General features: G+C 39.4%; 1 protein-coding gene across 9 annotated transcripts in view; it reads left to right on the forward strand.

Annotated features, from left to right (window-relative positions):
* Positions 1–24,308, forward strand: part of plekha7a (pleckstrin homology domain containing, family A member 7a) — a 321,572-nt gene that overhangs the window by 204,987 nt on the left and 92,277 nt on the right. The window lies entirely within an intron of this gene.

A 24,308-nucleotide genomic window follows, 5' to 3' on the forward strand; every position in this document is an offset into this window, starting at 1 on the left:
CTGTGTGCTATACAAATCCAGCAAGTAGCAGTATTGCTAAGTGCTAAACAAGAAATACAAACTACGAACATAATTTCAACAATCACTTACTGTACAATGTCTGCTCTCACTGATGGGATGTTTATATCTTCCCGTTTTGATGAAGAATTAATCGTAATCCTCACGTATGTAAGAAAAAAATAAAATAAATAAAAGTTGCCGCAAGCAAGCATCTTTGAATGAATGTCAAAGTTGACCAACTTCTCGGTTTATGTCGACAGCCTTCTTCTATCCAAATAAAAGACATGATTTATAATCTAGAACTTTCACCAACGCATAGGTGATGCAGCAGCTCAACATCTCAATTTTATAGCAGCATAAGCTAGTTAGCTCTCTGTGATCACGGCACCGTTAAAATAGTTTGTTTACGTTGGCGCTTATAATAACAATATGGCTAATAACTTAGTTAATATTCAGGTCATGAGATGCAAATGGAGTACTGTTGGCGGTTTTTGGATGTTTTTTTAGAGCTTTATGGGCGACGTAGAGGAGCTCGCATTGACTCCATTGTTAGCGGCTTTTTGCTCATGTTTATTTACGATTTAGAATGCATAAAAAAGAAAAACATGAGTTCTTGTCTTACATAGGGATTGTGAATGATAGGCATTTTTTAAAGTGCCGTTCCCCTTTTAACTTAATGCATTTTTATTACATGATGTCCCTCTCTCACAATTAAAAAGAAAAACACCATAAAAATGAACTCTCCATATAGTTGTAAGGGGATCAAATACTTGTTTTCATCACTAAGCAGCTTGCGGTGACAACGAAGTGACGCAGTAGTTTAGTCCATGTTTGTCCTTGCAGCTGTCGCTGTGCTGCCAACATGATGACAATGAACAAAATGTTCATTATTCTTCTTTATTCTGTTCCCGCTCACATGCGCATTTTTGTCCAATCAGAAGCCTGACAAAGCTGACTTGGTGTGTTCATCAATATAGTGACGTGTAATATGTACACTAGTATTGGTGTAAAAAAAAAACTATACATTTTTGAATGAATCGCTATTCTTATTTGTAACGATTCTTAATCGATTACATTTTTTTTTAAATCAATTAAAAAAATTATATATATATACATATATATATTGTTGATGTCGATGCCCATATTTGCTGTACAGATTTATTTTAGAAAATAGAAGTGTTGGATACTTCTCTTGTTGCCTTAATAATATTTGACTTTACCCCGCCTTCCGCCCGATTGTAGCTGAGATAGGCTCCAGCGCCCCCCGCGACCCCAAAAGGGAATAAGCGGTAGAAAATGGATGGATGGATTTATTAAATGTTTGGGTAGAATATTATTAAACAAAAACTGCTTTCTTTTAAGTAATATAGACATTTATCACAGCTGCTTATCTATTTTATGGGGGAACGTAGTTCGTCATAGAACTGGCATCCAATGTTATTTAAACGTATTGATTTTGAATTGGGAATCGTTTTGAATAGCAAGAATCCCCCAAGAATCGAATCAAATCGAATCGTGTGGTGCCCAAAGATTCATAGCCCTATACACTATTTGTCGAAAATTATTGTTTTGTTGCTGCATACAGTAGGAAGGGGATTCATATGGCCGCATTCGTCACGGTTCACCTGACACATGAAACGTGACAAATTGGGAGGGTGCACTATGTACTTTAGCTGCCAGATGGCAGCAGAGTGTTGAACATCTTAAAATGTGTTTTGTGGCAATTCCAACTTTAACCACAGCGTCACTTGCTATATAGAGTGGCGCTTTCCATCATTTTCAGCAGACTGCATTTCAAAATGGTTAACCCGCCCCTCTTCCTCTCCTGAGAAATCCACCCAGGAATGGTGCCATATGAATTCGCCTCGGTGCATTTGCAAAATAAGTCAAAAAAACATGAAAAGCGAAACATATATTTAGTAATTGTTGGGGTTTCTTTGTCCGTCTGATAGCATAATAAGTCCAAAACTTATAGGCAAATTATCATAAACTTTTGTGAAATGTCTAAAATGATGAGGAACAATTTCAGGAACAATTAAGTCATTAGATTTTGGGGGTGATTTACAAATTTTGGGGGGGATCCGTTACCTTACGACTACGTTTCGAGCCTCAACTTCTGTTTGTGTGTATGCTAGCGGTCCCGCATACACAAAGATAGTGTATGACTGACAAGAGGGTTCACTCCTTCTCTTTCATTCCGCTAGATCAGTGCTTCTCAATTGTTTTCTTTTTTACAGAAGAAAACACTGTGCGCCCCGCTCTCCACTCCTTGTCACGACTATTATTTGTCAAAAAAATGGTTATAAGTACACCTCTGCATACACATTGTATCCTTACTAACATTGAAGAAAACAACTAAAAAGGAAATATAAAGTTAAAGTTAAAGTTAAAGTACCAATGATTGTCACACACACACTAGGTGTGGCGAAATTATTCTCTGCATTTGACCCATCACCCTTGATCACCCCCTGGGAGGTGAGGGGAGCAGTGGGCAGCAGCGGTGGCTGCGCCCGGGAATCATTTTGGTGATTTAACCCCCAATTCCAACCCTTGATGCTGAGTGCCAAGCAGGGAGGTAATGGGTCCCATTTTTATAGTCTTTGGTATGACTCGGCCGGGATTTGAACTCCCAACCTACCGATCTCAGGACGGACACTCTAACCACTAGGCCACTGAGTAGGTATATAAATATAGACCAACTTACAAGAAATAATAACTGTATTAACATTGTTTTTTAGTCTGGAACAGAAAAGATTTAAAATGCATCAACTTGCCTAAAATAAATAAATAGATTACATACCTATTTAAACTATAAACATTTTTGGATAGACTTGAACCATTTGACACTGAAAAATAAAATACAAAAACCAAAAAAATATTGAATTTAAATCGATCAGCGACATTAACTCCGAGCACAATATATAAAACACGTTAACCTACAAAACAAAAATTAATAGAACAATGTTGATTTTTTTTTTTTTAAATCAAAATGAAGATGTCAGGTTTGGTTTTGTAGTGCACAGCTTTTCCAAGCATGATACTGCATGATACTGATAAAGCATGTTCCCTGTAGTTGCACCGTGTCCCCCCCCCAGGGGGCCCACTCCCCTGTTTGAGAAGAGCTATGCTGTAAATAGTTCAGAAAGTTCCAACTCATCACCGTTTGGATTCAAGACTTTTTTTTACCATGGGGAGGTAGGGACTGGTGGAGGTGTGCGCTCTCGAAGTGCTTTTCTAGTTTTCAATGTTACATAAATGTGTGTCCTTTTAGATGGGGGAGGGACCCACAGCAGAACTCGCTGCTATTTGAGAAGAACGGTACATGCTTTCATGTCAGAATTGCCAAAAGTCTCTCCAATAGATTTGGTTAGTCATTTATTTTGAGTGGTCTGATTACCATATTTCAAGCCTCACCCACTAAATCTTAGAAGTAAAAGATTTTTTTTCATATATTAGCCGCACCGGACTATACCCCTCAGATATATATATGTTGTGAAATTAGTTATTTACACAGAAAGATTTTGTGAATGTTTTACATACCTAAATTGTTTACAAATGGCAGTAAAACGGCTGATCAAACAAAACAGAAGTCATCGTCATGGAACCACTAACTGCGGAAGCTAGCTCTCCAATCAGCTAAACAGACTCAATACCTCCACGGTGACGCTTTGGTTAATTCACGAAACCGAAACAATACAAAAAGAATGCTCGTGTAAGTTAATAATAGTATTATTAACTTAATAATAGTATTAAGTTAATACTACTATGACAAACACTTGGAAACGTATTAGCATATTAGCTAAAGCGAACGATGCTAGTTTGATACCATTACAATAGCACGCACAAATATGCATGAAAACACATCACACATGGGACGGGTTAGTCAGTGAGATTTGTTTTAGTTATATTGTAAAACTTACAAGCGTTGCTTGGAGTGATGAATCCATACGAGTAGAAACGCTATGGATGACTTAGAAGACGCAAACTCGTCCAAAAGATTGCGCAATAGCACTAACAATAACACATATTTTCAGTGTACTTAGACTTCCTTTTATTGTCATTCAAATTTGAACAACATTTAGTTGCATTAGCTCGTTGTAGTGCAGGATAAAAGAGCAATAAGGTGCAGATATAGATAAATAGATTAATGTACAGATAAATATATTGCACTTTTGCATATGTTATATTGTCTTTATATTCCAGCGAGTTAATCCATTTTTGGGGGGAATTGAGGGGATTATTATGATGCGTTCAAGAGTCTTATGGCCTGAGGGAAGACGCTGTTTCAGAACCTGGAGGTTCTGCTACAGAGACTGCGGAACCTCTTTGCAAACCGTATTTGCTTGTTTAAAAAAAAACAAAAAAAAAACTTTTTGCATTAAAAAATCCATAAATTAAAACACCATTTTTTACAGCCGCAGGGTTCAAAGTGTAGGTAAAAAACTAGCGGCTCATAGTCTGAAATTTACGGTACATGTTATGGTTAACAGTTGTTAAGTCGCCACGACTGAGCCCTCCTTCTTATTCTCTGGCAGACGAGGTGCCACCCACCATTAAATGATTTTGTGGGTAACACTAAATAATGTACATTTATTTTGACACCAGCCAAAAACCTCAGTTTTATCCGGTAAAGCTTTACGTTTTGAAAAAGTTTGTTGTTGTGTGTGACAATGATTGGTACTTTAACTTAACTTAACTTAAGGACAAAAAAACGTGTGGATGAAAGGCAAAGAGGCGAAGAAAAACATAACTTTTTAATAGGGATGTCCGATAATATCGGACTGCCGATATTATCGGCCGATAAATGCTTTAAAATGTAATAGAGGAAATTATCGGTATTGGTTTCAAAATTATCGGTATCAAAAAGTAAAATGTATGACTTTTTAAAACGCCGCTGTGTACACGGACGTAGGGAGAAGTACAGAGCACCAATAAACCTTAAAGACACTGCTTTGCGTGCTGGCCCAGTCACATAATATCTACGGCTTTTCACACACACAAGTAAATGCACTCATACTTGGTCAACAGCCATACAGGTCACACTGAGGGTGGCCGTATAAACAACTTTAACACTGTTACAAATATGCGCCACACTGTGAACCCACACCAAACAAGAATGACAAACACATTTCGGGAGAACATCCGCACCGTAACACAACATAAACACAACAGGACAAATACCCAGAACCCCTTGCAGCACTAACTCTTCCGGGATGCTATAATATCCCCCCCCCCCCTCAACCCCGCCCACCTCAACCTCCTCATGCTCTCTCAGGGAGAGCATGTCCCAAATTCCAAGCTGCTGTTTTGAGGCATGTTAAAAAAAAAAAATGCACTTTGTGACTTCAATAATAAATATGGTAGTGCCATGTTGGCATTTTTTTCCATAACTTGAGTTGATTTATTTTCGAAAACCTTGTTACATTGTTTAATGCATCCAGCGGGGCATCACAACAAAATTAGGCATAATAATGTGTTAATTCCACGACTGTTTATATCGGTATCGGTTGATTGATCGGTAATTAAGAGTTGGACATTATCGGAATATTGGATTTCGGCAAAAAAGCCATTATCGGACATCTCTACTTTTTAAAAATGTTTGTGGTGGGTTGGACATGGCCCAAGATGAAACCTGCTTGATGGGCTGCGGTGGCTTGAATGTTGGGGCATCCATCAAGACGCCACGCCATGGTTGCCATGCCCTCTGTTTGGCTCATCACCCCTGCCACGGAACAGCAAGGGCACATTTAGCCGTCTCATTCTGACAAGCCTTCGTTTTTTGGGTTGTTTTTTTTTTAGCTGCCCCCCCTTGTGTGGCGCGGTGCCACGGCCAAATGAATCGCATTCATTCCGGCTGTGACAGAAAACATCAGAGTGGGCTCAGGGACCCACACCGTCGCACATTCCGCCTCAAGTTGTGTGTCACAACTCTCCCCCGAGCTCTCATTTTCTCCGCCGCCCCGTTCCAAGTTTGTGATCTTCTTAAGCAGCCGTTGTCGCGACGCATCAAAGTGGAAAAGTCTTCCAGGAATTCTTGCTCCTTCTCCTCTTTGCTGTTGTTTGCTTTCTAATTGTCTGATCCGCTGTGAACACGTCGCGCACCTTCACTCGCCTGCTTTTTGTCACACAACTGACGTGACACGTTTCCCGCACGAGAATTCACAGAGTGTCATTTATTTTTCATCACGTTGATGTTTGTGCTACTTGAAACAAATCATGATGGCTGTCAAATAAACGATCAGGAGAGCGAATAATGGCTAGGCTTGGGTACCATTTTCCGGGGCAATCAAAACGGTACCAATGTTCATGTGGGAATAAATATGTTTAATTATAAATCTTTTTTATTTTTATTTTACAGTGAGCTGACAATTATAATTGTGCTGTCCAGTCATTTTCTTACACTTCTGAGTCTCATTTACAAGTAGTTTGTCCTCTGAGTGTTGCCGAAGTCAGGAAGTATTTTGAATGTGCCGGCCTTGTCTTTTGTTGACTTCTACAAAGTGTTTGTACTACAAAGCCCGGGAAATTGTGTTAGATGTAAATATAAACGGAATACAATGATTTGCAAATCCTTTTCAACCCATATTCAATTGAATGCACTACAAAGACAAGATATTTGATGTTCAAACTCATAAACTTTATTTTTTTTTTGCAAATAATAAATAACTTAGAATTTCATGGCTGCAACACGTGACAAAGTAGTTGGGAAAGGGCATGTTCACCACTGTGTTACATGGCCTTTCCTTTTAACAACACTCAGTAAACGTTTGGGAACTGAGGAGACACATTTTTTAAGCTTCTCAGGTGGAATTCTTTCCCATTCTTGCTTGATGTACAGCTTAAGTTGTTCAACAGTCCGGGGGTCTTCGTTGTGGTATTTTAGGCTTCACACATTTTCAATGGGAGACAGGTCTGGACTACAGGCAGGCCAGGAAAGTACCCGCACTCTTTTACTATGAAGCCACGTTGATGTAACACGTGGCTTGGCATTGTCTTGCTGAAATAAGCAGGGGCGTCCATGGTAACGTTGGTTGGATGGCAACATATGTTGCTCCAAAACCTGTATGTACCTTTCAGCATTATTGGCGCCTTCACAGATGTGTAAGTTACCGATGTCTTGGGCACGAATACACCCCCATACCATCACACATGCTGGCATTTCAACTTTGCACCTATAACAATCCGGATGGTTCTTTTCCTCTTTGGTCCGGAGGACACAACGTCCACAGTTTCCAAAAACAATTTGAAATGTGGACTCGTCAGACCACAGAACACTTTTCCACTTTGTATCAGTCCATCTTAGATGAGCTCAGGCTCAGCGAAGCCGACGGCGTTTCTGGGTGTTGTTGATAAACGGTTTTCGCTTTGCATTGGAGAGTTTTAACTTGCACTTACAGATGTAGCAACCAACTGTAGTTACTGACAGTGGGTTTCTGAAGTGTTCCTGAGCCCATGTGGTGATATCCTTTACACACTGATGTCGCTTGTTGATGCAGTACAGCCTGAGGGATCAAAGGTCACGGGCTTAGCTGCTTAGGTGCAGTGATTTCTCCAGATTCTCTGAACCCTTTGATGATATTACGAACCGTAGATGGTGAAATCCCTAAATTCCTTGCAATAGCTGGTTGAGAAAGGTTTTTCTTAAACTGTTCAACAATTTGCTCACGCATTTGTTGACAAAGTGGTGACCCTCGCCCCATCCTTGTTTGTGAATGACTGAGCATTTCATGGAATCTACTTTTATACCCAATCATGGCACCCACCTGTTCCCAATTTGCCTGTTCACCTGTGGGATGTTCCAAATAAGTGTTTGATGAGCATTCCTCAACTTTATCAGTATTTATTGCCACCTTTCCCAACTTCTTTGTCACGTGTTGCTGGCATCAAATTCTAAAGTAAATGATTATTTGCAAATTTTTTGTTTGTTTGAACATCAAATATGTTGTCTTTGTAGCATATTCAACTGAATATGGTTTGAAAAGGATTTGCAAATCATTGTATTCCGTTTATATTTACATCTAACACAATTTTCCAACTCATATGGAAACGGGGTTTGTATAAGTACTGTACTTATTAACATATTTTCCATGGGGCATTTAAAGTTATTAAATGGATTTTGCAAAAATTAAGGCTTTGAGTGGCATTAAAAAGCAGACATCTCTTGAAAAATGAGAAAAAACTGGGAAGCAGAATTTGGCAAAGTTTTGGATGACAATGACTGGAAATCGGCACCAATACAAATAAATGATAGCACGTCTTGTTCAAAGCTTAATCTACCGTATTTTTCGGAGTATAAGTCGCACCGGAGTATAAGTCGCACCTGCCAAAAATGCATAATAAAGAAGGAAAAAAACATATATAAATCGCACTGGAGCCCGGCCAAACTATGAAAAAACTGCGGCTTATAATCCGAAAAATATGGTAATACAGTTTAAGGTTGTCCATCGCATATATTTTACTAACGCTACACTTTCCAAAATGTATGCCAATATTGCAGATACATGTAATCCTGCAAACATGACGCACATGTTCTGGTCCTGTCCCTGTCTGAAAGCCTACTGGATTCATATTTTTAAACATCTTGCAGATGCACAAAATTTTAAGTTGACGCCTTGTGCAGAATTGGCTATTTTCGGAATTCCATCAAAACTATCAAAAAATTAAGCAGACTTTTAGGGATAGTATCACCTTTGCAGTTTGCCCCAAGGCCTCCCTATGGCTTAAGGACATCATGTTTTTCTTAGATTTATAGAAAATTAAGTATAATCTGAGAGGTACAGAAGTGTTAATATTTTACTTGTATTACTTTTTTGTAATTTTTTTAAATGTTTTTTTGTATTTTTTCTGTTTTCTCAGTATCTGTATTATGATTTCCCTATCAAATGAATAAATAAATATTATAATTTTTTTTAAAAAAGCATTAAATGCGATGTTCATAGGCATTAAACCTGCTCGGTGTCCTTGTGGTTAGAGTGTCCACCCTGAGATCGGTAGGTCGTGAGTTCAAACCCCGGCCGAGTCATACCAAAGACTATAAAAACAGGACCCATTACCTCCCTGCTTGGCACTCAGCATCAAGGGTTGGAATTGGGGGTTAAATCACCAAAAATGATTCCCGGGCATGGCCACCGGTGCTGCTCACTCACTGAACAAGGGGATGGGTCGAATGCAGAGGACAAATTTCACCACACCTAGTGTGTGTGTGTGACAATCATTGGTACTTTCACATGTAATACAATAGGACTGATGAATCAACCGATGAATGAAATAACGTTGCGGTCATCGATATATTGCTACGTCTGTATGTGTGTTTCTTTTCTTCGGCAATGGATAAGGTCCGAAAGCGTTTAAAAGTGTTGCTGCAGGCGTGTCATCCTGAGCTTGTTCCATACGCGACTCGTTTATTTCAGTCGCCAGTTCGACTGACATATCTGCTAATGTTAACTTGGTTAACATTAGCAGCTCTCGTGACACACCTCACGTGACCTACCTAGGATGGACAAACAAGACAATTCTCACGACGGACCTCAACTCTTATTTTCCTGACATTCCCTCAGTTAATGAATGCTCGGATTGATTGATTGATTGATTGAGACTTTTATTAGTAGGTTGCACAGTGAAGTACATATTCTGTACAATTGACCACTAAATGGTAACACCCGAATAAGTTTTTCAACTTGTTTAAGTCGGGGTCCACTTAAATTGATTCATGATACAGATATATACTATCATATGTACTATCATCATAATACAGTCATCACACAAGATAATCATCAGGGTGTATACATTGAATTATTTACAATTCGGGGTGTGTGGGGGGTGGGTTAGGTTTGGTTGTTATCATCAGTCATCAACAATTGAGAACAGAGAAATGGATATTGAAACAGTGTAGGTCTGACTTGGCAGGATATGTACAGCAAGTAGTGGACATAGAGAGAGAGAGAGAGATCAGAAGGCATAAGAAAAGTATCTACATTTGATTGTTCACATTTGATTATTAATCCGGGTAGGGTGTTAGTTTAGGGTTGAAGTTGCCTGGAGGTGTACTTTTATTGCGGTTTTGAAGGAGGATAGAGATGCCCTTTCTTGTATACCTGTTGGGAGCGCATTCCATATTGATGTGGCATAGAAAGAGAATGAGTTAAGACCTTTGTTAGATCCAGTGACGTGCAGTCACTAGAGGCAGGTGAGGCGGGGCCTCACCTGCCATCATGGAAAGAAAAAAAATGTAAAAAGAAAAAAAAAAAATTAAATTGTTATATGTATCCAGTGATTATACTATAAAGTTATTTTCCATTTAACTTCACCAGTTTTAGATTATTTTTATTCAAAATCGCAGAATTTTCACATTTGCCGTTCAAATACTGAGAAGAGACGGTGCGGTGAACAGCAGCCAGTTGAGGCACGTCACTCAGTGCCGCAACATGGATTGCGCAATGACTCGGCTAACTGCTGGCCTGCTGTGCAGTGAGACTGTATTGCTATATGAACTATATTATACATTTCCATAGTTTAGTTAGCTGAGGTATATAATGTACAGTGTATTTTGTCAACAACTGTATGTGTGTAAAGTATTTCTTGTGCTGAGCGATCATAAAACAGCTGCAAAAGACGCACTGGCTGAGGCTCGCCTCCTGCACCCCCGCCGTAGAATTGTTATATCAACTAAAGCCCACACTTAAACTTTCCACGTGCAAGATTGAATCTATTTTAAAAAAATTATTTCATAAGAAGCCAAAAAGTGCAAAAACAATAATGTTGGTGTTGGAGGAGTTGTGAATGACTGCAGGGACACAACATTAGATACACCTGCAGACTGCAGGTGTACCTAATACACAACTCCTCCAACACGAACATTATTGTTTTTGCACTTTTTGGCTTCTTATTAAATAACTTTTGTAACCTATTTTCATGGGCTTTCCTCTTGGTGATGTTAAGTTCCTGTTATGCGCTGTTATACAGTATATGCCTTGAGCTCTTATTTTGAAGGCGCTAAGAGCGGAAGTGATGTCACGTTGCGGAGTTTTTTGAAAGAAGGTAAATAAAGTGGTCCTCGTGTAAACTGGAGTTTCATACAGTATAGGCGACATTTATAAACCCTCGGTTACACTTTTTTAAATAGATTCAATCTTGCACGTGGAAAGTTTAAGTGAGGGCTTTAGTTGCGGCGCATGGACTTAATTTAGTAAAGGTAAGACCATAATAAAGTTTTTTTTATTAAATGTGCTTTTTTGTGTGCTACAGTTTGTATGTGTAAAGTTAAAGTTAAGTTAAAGTACCAATGATTGTCACACACACACTAGGTGTAATGAAATCTGTCCTCTGCATTTGACCCATCCCCTTGATCACCCTCTGGGAGGTGAGGGGAGCAGTGGGCAGCAGCGGCGCCGCGCCTGGGAATCATTTTTGGTGATTTAACCCCCAATTCCAACCCTTGATGCTGAGTGCCAAGCAGGGAAGAATGCTGGTATGAGCTTTTAAACATGACCCGTTAACTGCTTCCAATCAAATGGTGAATAAGATACTCTGTAGGGTTCATATGTTTGTAAATCTGACTGTGATGAAGTCAGTGCCTCACCAGCCATCAACTTCACCGCACGTCACTGGTTAGATCGGAATCTGGGTTTAACGTGGTTAGTGGAGCTCCCCCTGGTGTTGTGGTTATGGCGGTCATTTACGTTAAGGAAGTAGTTTGACATGTACTTCGGTATCAGGGAGGTGTAGCGGATTTTATAGACTAGGCTCGGTGCAAGTTGTTTTACTCTGTCCTCCACCCTGAGCCAGCCCACTTTGGAGAAGTGGGTAGGAGTGAGGTGGGATCTGGGGTGGAGGTCTAGAAGTAATCTGACTAGCTTGTTCTGGGATGTTTGGAGTTTAGATTTGAGGGTTTTGGAGGTGCTAGGGTACCAGGAGGTGCATGCGTAATCGAAAAAGGGTTGAACGAGAGCTCCCGCCAGAATCCTCATGGTGCTTTTGTTGACCAGAGAGGAGATTCTATAGAGAAATCTCGTTCGTTGGTTGACCTTTTTGAATATAACATCCTGTGAACGTGCTCATGATGTGGTGAAGGCGAGCAAATGAATACACGTCAGAAAAATGGGAAAACTGCAAATTTAATCAAAACGTGGCTAGCTGGCTAACTTTTCAAAACCTGATTAAAGCCCGTCGATTGTAAACCCAGATGGCCGTTCTGCAGCGTGTGAAAAAAGACCACCAAACTTGGCCCAACGAGTATCAATGTGCTTAAATCACACATCACCTGTTAGCTAATCGCAAGTCTGTGATTAAAGGCTGGCAGCAGTGAACAATGCCAAACTTCTTTGGCATGACCAACAAAGCCACAACTGTCAGCCGCTGCTACCACTACAGAAAAATAAGAAAATACTAATAAATGATCGGACGGAACAGTCTTGCGAGCCAATTCTAATTCAGTAGATAGCAAAGGTTAGAGCTGGGGGAAATAACCGATTTGTAGATGCATCGCAATTCGGACATGGACGATTACAAAATTGATTAGTAAACGTCGATAATCAATTTATTTATTGTAAATAAAGTAATGCAGACAGTTATAAAATTTGGCTGACTACAGCGAGCCACCTCGCCGAGAGATCCGACCAGCTCCTTTATTAAGGTCCACTTTTTTAGACATTTCCAATCATTTAATTAATTTAACTGTCACTGTTTTTTTTTTTGCAAGTGATAAACCCTTGCCGTATTTTTCGGAGTATAAGTCGCTCTGGAGTATAAGTCGCACCGGCCAAAAATGCATAATAAAGAAGGAAAAAAAAACATATATAAGTCGCACCGGAGTATAAGTCGCATTTTTTGGCGAAATTTATTTGATAAAAGCCAACACCAAGAATAGACATTTGAAAGGCAAATTAAAATAAATAAAGAATAGTGAACAACAGGCTGAATAAGTGTACGTTATATGAGGCATAAATAACCAACTGAGAACGTGCCTGGTATGTTAACGTAACATATTATGGTAAGAGTCATTCAAATAACTATAACATATAGAACATGCTATACGTTTACCAAACAATCTGTCACTCCTAATCGCTAAATCCCATGAAATCTTACATGTCTAGTCTCTTACGTGAATGAGCTAACTAATATTATTGGATATTTTACGGTAATGTGTTAATAATTTCACACATAAGTCGCTCCTGAGTATAAGTCGCACCCCCGGCCAAACTATGAAAAAAACGGCGACTTATAGTCCGAAAAATACGGTATTTAGTGAACCGAAAAGAAATGTAAAACTGAATCAATATACATAAATTAAAGATGCATCAATAATCGATTTTTAATCAAATTGTAGCCCCTGAATCTTAATCGAATCGTGAGGTGCCCATAGATTCCTACTTCGAGTAAAAGTTAATGTAAGCTTTTCAATTATTCAAGATTATCTTTGTCAAATGCTTACAATTGTGTGTATACGCACAATGGTAAGCTTTTGACTGCATATAATAACCATATGCGATCGGACATGGGCATTACATGGTTAAGTAGCATTAAAAAGCATTCAATTAGATTTGCTGATACCTGATACGCATCTTAGTTGTAATTTTCATGAACAAATTTGGAGCTGTTGAAATCGCCATGTAAAACCAATCCATCCATCCATTTTCTACCGCTTGTCCCTTTTGGGGTCGCGGGGGTTGCTGGCGCCTATCTCAGCTGCATTCGGGCAAAAGGCGGGGTACACCCTAGACAAGTCGCCACCTCATCGCCATGTAAAACCGCTAATGCTAATCAGTAGCATGTATATGACATATCCAATGTAAATTAGCATTGAGCTAGTGCATTTTGAGGACATGCTTCTTTTGTTGGCATGAAAAATTAACGGTCGTTAAAAGTAGTTCGGGATGGTATCGTTCACATTTGAACCGATACGCTACCAATTACCGGTACCTGGGAATCGATACCGGTACTTTAAGGTACCATTTTTTGGTACTTTAGTATCTGTTATTGAATAGTAATTGTTTTTGATAGTAAAATCACATTTTATTTGCAACATTTAAAAATGAGCTGAATACAATAACTGATGTCAAGTTATATCTTGTTTTATTATTATTACTGTGTATTCATTTGCAAGTGTGACATTAAGTTGCAATTACAGTTGCAAGTCCAAGACGTTAGATGGCAGTAGTGTATAGTTTGTTGTCTTTTTGTTGCGCCCTAAAAAGTGTGGATACTGTTAGTGTTGTACTTACTACGCACCAGCTTTTTGATTGTAACGTGCATCTTAATTGTAGTTTTCATGAACAAACTTGGAGGTGTTGAAATCGCTATGTAAAACCGCTAATGCTAATCAGTAGCATGTACATGGCATATCCAATGTAAATTAGCATTGAGCTAGTGCATTTTGAAAAGTAGAGCCTTACTTTTGAGGGCTTTTTATCAGACCTGCTTCTTTTGTTGGCATGAAAAATTGCAAATTACACATTTGAACTCATACGCCCTCATTACCAATCCCTGGGAATCGATACTTAACGGTACCAACTTTTGGTACTTTTGTGTGTGTTGATAAATATTCATTGCTTTTAATAATAAAGTCAGTTTTTTTTTTATTGCAACATTTTAAATTAAGCTTTTTATGATAACTGTTGTCCAGTTGTTATATCTTGTTTTATTACAACATTTCTAAATCTCAATTACAGTTGCAAGTCCAAGACCTTAGATGGCAGTAGTGTATGGTGTGTTGGCTAGCCAGTTCAGTCTTTTCTGTCTAGTCTTTTGTTACGCCCTAAAAAATGTTAATACTGTAAGTATTGTGCTTATTACCCACCAGCTGTTTGATTGTAACGTGCATCTTAGTTGTAGTGTTCATAAACACGTTTAGAGGTGTTGAAATCGCCATGTAAAATCGCTTATGCTAATCAGTAGCATCTCAATAGAAAAGACAATGTATGTAAGCATCAAACTAGCACATTTTCCGAAGAGTGACGCCTTACTTTTCGTACGTTGGAGCGTTGCCGTTTAAAATTGTAACATTACCTCGAGGTAGCTGCTGGAGTGATCGCCAAGTACCAAAGAGCAAGACCAAGTGAGCAAACAGACGTGCTGTGGACGTGGTACAAAGTATCGAAGTATGATACCGTTTGGTTTTAGGTGAATCGATCAAGGGAGACTCGTTATGAAGATCAAGATGGCCATGATGATGTAGCTTGGAAGGAGAGAGGGAGGGAGGGCATGTCAGGCAAGGTTGTAAAAGTTTGTTATTTCTTAAATCAATCTTTTGAGACACATCTCCTATTTCCAGACGAATCAACTGGACAACATGCAGTAAGAAGAACAACATTATCTTAAAACGTTGATGAATTAAACCAATGATGAAAAGCAGTCCTTAGAAAGGTATCAAGAATATAGAATGTAGTCCACTAGCTTTTCCAGTCAGACTCGCCATTTAAAACTTCAAAGTTTGGTGCTGGTGCAACGCATGAATTTGTAAAATTCACATGAAAAGCACACTCGAACCGGTCGTCCTCAGCACCAAAGAAGCTTTTAAAAGAGCAGCTCGTATCAAGTTTAGTGGTTTGTAGAAATGACGACGGTGAATTACTCTTACCTCAGTCAATATGTGGAAACAAAACCATGCTTGACTACACAAGTGTCTTTTCAGCATTTTCAATGTATGAAAAGTGATGGAAATTTAGCATAGAAAACTGTAGACTCCTGCCTTAAAGCAGCACAAAGTAACCGTTCAACCTTTATAAAGTATTTTCATAATTTTAGGACGATACATGGACTTAGAACTAGTTCAGGGGTCGGCAACCCGCGGCTCCGGAGCCGCATGCGGCTCTTTGATCACTCTGATGCGGCTCAGCTGCATACTTGACGACCCCCCCGATTTTCCCGGGAGACTTCCGGATTTCAGTGCCTCTCGCAGAAAACCACCAGGATTAATATTCTCCGTTTTTCACCCTTACAATGTCTTACAATAATATTAAGGGCGTGCCATGATGGTACAGCATTTAGCGCCCTCTACAATTTTTATTAACAGCGTGCCAGCTCAGCTTCTCGTTATTTACATCTTCTGCTTGCACACGTAAGTGATAGCAAGGCATACTTGGTCAACAGCCACACAGGTTACACTGACGGTGGCCATATAAAACAACTTTAACACTCTTACTAATAATGCGCCACACTTTGAACCAAAACCAAACAAGAATGACAAACACATTTCGGGAGAACATCTGCACCTTAACACAACATTAACACAACAGAACAAATACCCAGAATCCCATGCAGCCCTGAGTCTTCCGGGCTACATTATACACCCCTGCTACCACCAAACCCCCTCCTGCGTCGGTTGAGGTGGGCGGGGTTTGGTAGCGGGGGTGTATAATGTAGCCCGAAGGGTTAGGGCTGCATGGGATTCTGGGTATTTGTTCTGTTGTGTTTATGTTGTGTTACGGTGCAGATGTTCTCCCGAAATGTGTTTGTCATTCTTGTTTGGTGTGGGTTCACAGTGTGGCGCATTATTAGTAAGAGTGTTAAAGTTTTTTAAACCGCCACCGTCAGTGTAACCTGTGTGGTTGTTGACCAAGTATGCCTTGCTGTCACTAACGTGAGCAAGCAGAAGCCCTATACAACGTAAAGCTGGGCGGGCACGCTGGTTGTAGCGGGCGCTGAATGCCGCACCATCACGGCACGAACAGTTTCCCTGAAATACGTAGTCTGCCGGAAAAAAGGTTGACAAGTACGATGCTGTCTAGCGCCATTCATATAAAACCTGCGGGGCGCGCTAACATTCAATTTTCATATTAAGGTGTGGGCCGCGTGTCTGAGACCCTTGGTTTATACATAGCACAAAGCACAAAAAAAAACTTTGTATGCAGTGTTATTTCATTTTAAATTTCAAAAGATTTTAGTGGCTCCCATTGTTTTCTTTAATTTGTGAAACTGGTCAAAATGGCTCTTTGACTGGTAAAGGTTGCCGACCCCTGAACTAGTTGAATGACACCTCTGTCAAGGCCTGAGGGAGTCCGTATCGCCTTTCACTGGCACTTAGTGACTTTGACAAAAAACTAAAAATGTGCTGACTTGCTTCACAGCCTACTTCACTCCACTTTCCCCATTTGTTAAAAAGATGGAAGTCAATGCAAAATGCCTACGTGCTGCCAAAAAACAAAAACAAAAAAGGAAGAGGAAGAACGCCTATGTGCAATTACTGCTATCGTGGCCAAAGCTCCGAAACAACCAAAGAAACAAAGTTTTGTCTGAGGAGACAAAAAAAGAAAAGGGGAGGCTACCTGGATAAAAGGACAGTTAAGGATCAACATTACCCGGGCTTTCACTCGCTGGTGTGAGCTCAAAGACGAGGGATTATCAGAACGACACTGCCTTGGCTCTGTTCTTGCCGGACTAGTAAGTGACTTTCAATGCTCAAATCAAAATGCTAGTGCTAATGTTAGCTATCGGAGGTTTGCGTGATTGCAATAAATAGCTACCAGCGTGATAGTTTCACTACTACTTCCTTCGAAAAAAACTCTCCCGCCGGTCTTTCTTTGCTTCGGACCTGCATCCGCCCTGATCCATTCTTGGTCGGGATGTCCGATTATATCGGACTGCAGATATTATCGGCCGATAAATGCTTTAAAATGTAATATTGGAAATTATCGGTATCGGTTTCAAAATTATCGGTATCAGTTTCAAAAAGTAAAATTTATGACTTTTTAAAACACCGCTGTGTACACGGCCATAGAGTGCCAATAAACCTTTAAGGCACTGCCTTTTTGTGCCGGCCCAGTCACATAATATCTACAGCTTTTCACACACACAAGTGAATGCAAGGCATTCTTGGTCAACAGCCATACAGGTCACACTGAGGGTGGCCGTATAAACAACTTTAACACTGTTACAAATATGCGCCACACTGAACCCACACCAAACAAGCATGACGAACACATTTCGGGAGAACATCCGCACCGTAACACAACATAAACACAACAGAACTAATACCCAGAACCCCTTGCAGCACTAACTCTTCCGGGACGCTACAATATACACCCCCCGCTACCCCAAAACCCCGCCCCCCCAACTCCGCCCACCTCAACCTCCTCATGCTCTCTCAGGGAGAGCATGTCCCAAATTCCAAGCTGCTGTTTTGAGGCATGTTAAAAAAAACAATGCACTTTGTGACTTCAATAATAAATATGACAGTGCCATGTTGGCATTTTTTTCCATAACTTGAGTTGATTTTATTTTGGAAAACCTTGTTACATTGTTTAATGCATCCAGCGGGGCATCACAACAAAATTAGGCATAATAATGTTTTAATTCCACGACTGTATGTATCGTATCGGTTGATATCGGTATCAGTAATTAAAAGTTGGACAATATCGGAATATCGGATATCGGCAAAAAAGCCATTATCGGACATCTCTAATTCTTGATAGTGTTTGTAGAGCAATCCAAGATCATTTCTTAATAGTGTCTGCTATTTAACATCAGCATCCTGTACCGAGGATGTCGTTGTGGCTTGTGCAGCCCTTTGAGACACTTGTGATTTAGGGCTATATAAATAAACATTGATTGATTGATTGATTGATTGAGCATATCCATTAGAGACCTCATATTTGTGACAATATTATGTCAGTGTGACACTATACGCGCTAGTCCTCATGGGAAATGTGGTCTTCTTCTGGCAAAACCGCTTTGGCCCACTGCCGCCGCCAAAATCAACCAAAACTGAAATTTCTTAAGTGGGGCTTTAAAGGGGTATTATTCTGATTTTTTTGTCTCCACGTAAGACACTTTCTTTTGGTTTACATGACATGTAATGGTGGTTCTTTGGTCAAAATGTTGCGTAGTTTTTGTTTCTGACCGTCTTTTCAGGATGCACCGTTTTATTTACGTGCCTCCACTACAACAGTGTCTTCTCCCCCTCAGCCATGTTGTAGTTGTTCGCTCTTTCAAAGCTAGAACTATAAGCTACTTTGTACTGTACTAGAAACAACACCAGGGAATGCATGTGCATGTACGAGCCAGTCTGCCCCACAACAAGAGGATAGACAAAAAGAAGTAATTTAGCGACGACAACATTGGACTACAATGGCGGACTCGCGCAAAGCTCTTTGGGTAAAACTCTACCATACATGGACACTCTGCTGATGTCACAAGTCTGGGCAAATTTAAAACGGAATGTTCGGAACAAGACAACAGTGCTTTTTAAATATCTCCTCCATGCTTCTATGGTCTCAATTCACATTACGGGTATCCCGAATACACAAAAACAGAAAATTGGGTTTTGCATAATAGCATGGTGTTGTTTTTTAGACCAGTGTTTGTTAACCAGTGCTAGGCCGCAAGTGCCCCTAGTGGTCCGCCAAGAAAGATCTGTTTTCTCAGCCGTGGTCCATAAGGGCCGCATTGGTACTCAGTTGTAATACACTTGTCCACCACTTGTAGCAGTAATGACAATATCAAACAGAAGAAGTCTGAAGTTAAAGTCATAGAGAATTTTATTCAGCGCAAAAAAATATGACTAAAGCGGTGAAACTGTATTTTCGCTTGCTCTTTAATTTTTTGACAGTTTCTTTAAGAAACATTTTCATTATTCATTTAGTTTATTTATCTTAGCACAACATATTTGTATGTACATTTATTTTTCATCAGTTATTTATGGGTCCCTTCTTATGCAATATATTTGATTAGTACCTATTTTTCTAATGAGCCAGATTTTAGCCTAAAGTTTGTGTCGTATAATAATATTTGTTATCAAGACATGGATTCATATCATTTGACAAGGTTGCAGACTAGAAATAATTATTGAATACAATAAAATTTAAAAAACGCTTACTAATTTAGTGTTGATATTTGAGTGGTCCTCTGTAGTGGAAAAGTTGGGCCTCGAGGTCAAAAAGCTAAAGAACCCTGTTTTAGACTGTCCATAAAAATATTTTACTTAGAGGCGTTCCGATCAGCTATTGATATCAGATATTGGTCCGATATCAGCAAAAAAACAAGCATCACATTATAACTAACGGCATCTAAAAAGTCAAAACTGGACAGCCAGTTAACATCTAAATCAACCATACAATCAATCGATGTTTATTTATATAGCCCTAAATCACAAGTGTCTCAAAGGGCTGCACAAGCCACAACGACATCCTCGGTACAGAGCCCACATAAGGGCAAGGAAAAACTCACCCCAGTGGGACGTCGATGTGAATGACTATGAGAAACCTTGGAGAGGGCCGCATATGTGGCCACCGGACCTGTGTGTCTCCCCCTCCACAAGGGAGAGGGGGGCAGAGGAGAAAGAAAAGAAGCGGCAGATCAACTGATCTAAAAAGGAGGTCTATTTAAAGGCTAGAGTATACAAATGAGTTTTAAGATGGGACTTAAATGCTTCTACTGAGGTAGCATCTCTAACTGTTACCGGGAGGGCATTCCAGAGTACTGGAGCCCGAATAGAAAACGCTCTATAGCCCGCAGACTTTTTTTTGGGCTCTGGGAATCACTCATAAGCCGGAGTTCTTTGAACGCAGATTTCTTGCCGGGACATATGGTACAATACAATCGGCAAGATAGGCTGGAGTTAGACCGTGTAGTATTTTATACGTAAGTAGTAAAACCTTAAAGTCACATCTTAAGTGCACAGGAAGCCAGTGCAGGTGAGCCAGTATAGGCCTAATATGATCAAACTTTCTTGTTCTTGTCAAAAGTTTAGCAGCCGCATTTTGTACCAACTGTAATCTTTTAATGCCAGACATAGCAATGTCCTTTGATAAAAACACAAGGTTGGTCTTTTCTTCTATTTTAGTCAAGTCATGTAAGGTAAACAAGCTATGTCAGCAGACAAACGAGGAGCTTTTGTTTGCTTACTTACTACTAAAAGACAAGTTGTCTTGTATGTTCACTATTTTTATTTAAGGCCAAAATTGTTCTTCGATTGCAATAAGAAACATATGTTTAATGTACTGTAAGATTTTTTGTTGAAATAAACATAATGCCATTTTTTTGTGGTCCACTTTATTTAGAAAAGTATCAAAATACATTTTGGTAGCGGGACAACCCTACTTCAGGATATTAATAAAAAAAGTGGACTGTTACAAAATCATGCTGATTATCAAAGGTATAGTTATAGCTCAATTAAAGCTTTTGTTATTCTGGAAATTCATTTTGTTGCTCAAAGTCATAAAATGTGTATGGTGCTGGGATACCCATAATTTCAGCCTTTCCAAGCTCCTCTTTTGACTTTTGACCTCGGTATTTGCCTAATCCTAGTTACGGCCTGTCCGCAACTGAGCGCCGTCGCCTCCAACACACTCGAACGAGGGTCAGCAACCCGCGGCTCTTTAGTGCCGCCCTAGTGGCTCCCTGGAGCATTTTTAAAAAAGGATTGAAAATGGAAAAGGAGGGGGGGGGGAAACAATGTTTTTGTTTTAGTATGTTTTTTGTTTAGTACAAACATGATACAAACCTTCCCAATTGTTAGTAAGCCCACTGTTTAATATGTTTGTGTGTACGCTTCACTGATGAGAGTATTTGGTGAACGTCGTTTTGTCCTACTAATTTTGGCGGTTCTTGAACTCACCATAGTGTGGACTGTGACACAACAGTTTGTTTACATTTAAAATCTTCCACTCCTTTGTCTCATTTTGTCCACCAAACGTTTTATACTGTGCCTGAATGCACAAAGGTACACCAACAAAGGTGCGCTTTGTTGATGTTATTGACTTGTTGGAGTGCTAATCAAGTATATTTGGTCAGTGCATGACTGCAAGCTAGTCGATGCTAACATGCTATTTAGGCTAGCTGTATGTACATATTGCATCATTTTGCCTCATGTGTAGGTATATTCAGACTTAGACTTAGACTTAGACAAACTTTAATGATCCACAAGGGAAATTGTTCCACACAGTAGCTCAGTTACAATGATGGAAAGTGTAAGGATGGAAAGGACAATGCAGGTATAAATAGACTAAATATAGCGATATAAAATATAACATATATACGTAATATTTACTTAATATATGTACAGTATACTATATATACTGATATATTATATTATGTCTATATCATATATACAATATATAACAATTACCATGTACAATATTACAGTATATGTGATTTTTGATTTTTGATTTGAGCTCATTTAATATCCTTTACTTTTACCCTCTTTGTATATAATTTAGTTTTGCATGTCTCATGTAATATTGGCTGCATTTCAGATTGTTGTGTGCCATGTTGTCCCAGACCACAGCAAACATGACCTCGCTTGCCAAAGATTGTAACAAATCTATTAAAAGAAGACAGCCTGCCGTTTCCTTTAACTTGGACACACATCTATACCTTTGGCCATTAAAAAGCCAGTAATTTCCAGGAGTTATCTCACCTTCTCAGTATCCTCTGATGTACTAATGGTTTCTAATGTTGTAAAAATGTGTAGAATAAATATTACATTTCAACATTTCTGTCAACGAAGATTTGCTTCAGCCTGCGACACATAGTAATTTTGATAGTAGGCTACTATAGCTAATATAGACACTTACAGTTATGTTCATAATAATAGCAGTGTGTTTAAAAAGGTGAGTAAACCTCAAAATTCTTCAAATAAATTGTATTTTAATGAACACAAATGCATTGGGGACACTGCACATTCTATTTCAAAGCCAGAAAATTGGAAAAAAAGTCATTGAATCCGATAATATTTTACAGAAAGTCAATAAATATAAAACAAAAAAATAGCAGTGCTGACATATTTCTTTACAAAACTCAAATGTTATGTATAAACTAAGAAAGGCTTGCATATTCAACTTTCTTGAGAATCATTAACTAATATTTAATTGCATAACCAGGGTTTCTGATAACTGCTTCACATCTGTGGCACATGGGGTCGACCAACTTCTGGCACTGGTCAACAGGTATTGCAGCCCAGGACAATTGTACTACGTTCCACAATTCCTCTGCATTTCTTGGTTTTGCCTCATGAACAGCATTTTTTATGTCAGCCCACAAGTTTTCAATGGGATTAAGGTCCGGGGATTGTGCTGGCCACTCCATTACTTGAATTGTGTTTGTCTGGAACCATGATTTTGCTCGCTTGCTGGTGTGTTTGGTGTCATTGACTTGTTGAAACACCCATTTCAAGGGCATTTCCTCTTCAGCATACGGCAACATGACTTCTTCCAGTATTCTGATTTACTCAAACTGATCCATGATCCCTGGTACGTGATAAATAGGACCAACACCATAGTACGAGAAACATCCCCATATCATGATGCTTGCACCACCATGCTTCACCGTCTTCACTGTGTACTGGGGCTTGAATTCAGTGTTTGCAGGACGTCTGACAAACTGTCTGTGGCCCTTAGACCCAAAAAGAACAATCTTACTCTCATCAGTCCACAAAATATTACGCCATTTATTTTTAGGCCAGTCAATGTGTTCTTTGGCAAATTGTAACCGCTTTAGCACACGTCTTTTTTTTAACAATGGGACTTTGCGGGAGCTTCTTGCTGGTAGCTTGGCTTCACATAGACGTGGTCTGATTGTTACAGTACTCACAGGCCATCTTAGATCTCCTTTGATCCTCCTGGAGCTGATCATTGGCTGAGCCGTTGCCATTTTGGTTATTCTCCCATCCATTCGAATAGTCGTTTTTCTTTTTCTTCCTCGCCTTTCTGGTTTTGGCTGCCATTTTAAAGCGTTTGATATCATTTTAGCAGAACAGCCTATCATTTTCTGCACTTCTTTATAGGTTTTCACCTCTTTTATTAATTTCTTAATCAAAAAACGCTCTTCTTCTGAACAGTGTCTTGAACGACCCATTTTACTCTGTTTTTCAAGGACAAATGCACAACCAGCATATGCAGCGTCAGTTGCCTTGATCCTTAAATAGGGGCCACCATTTTAACACTTTTCTTTTCACATAATCAATGACGTCACTAATGGAACTCAGCACTGCTATTTTTTTTAACACACCCCTTTCAGTAAATGATTCAGTTTCACAGAATCAGCAGCATGCATCTCATACCTGTTGGGTCTGTTGGTTTTCTATACCTTTACTAAACCTTCTAGAAACTTACTTGCCGTGTAGAAGTTGAAAGTCTAACAAAAACAGTGATTTATCTTGCTAATGATGTGGGACTGCAATTATTTTGAACACAATTGTATGTCGTGTGTTGCCTTCATTATAAGACTTATTTACGGCTTTTCATTTTTTGCGGCCCCAGACAGATGAGTTTTTTGTATTTGTGGTCCAATATGGCTCTTTCAACATTTTGAGTTGCCGACCCCTGCACTAGAATTAACAAGTTGTGCCATCCTCCTCACTTTATTATGTAACAATG

The sequence above is a fragment of the Nerophis lumbriciformis genome, linkage group LG29 (genome assembly GCF_033978685.3).
Source record: "Nerophis lumbriciformis linkage group LG29, RoL_Nlum_v2.1, whole genome shotgun sequence".
In the NCBI taxonomy this organism is placed as follows: domain Eukaryota; kingdom Metazoa; phylum Chordata; class Actinopteri; order Syngnathiformes; family Syngnathidae; genus Nerophis; species Nerophis lumbriciformis.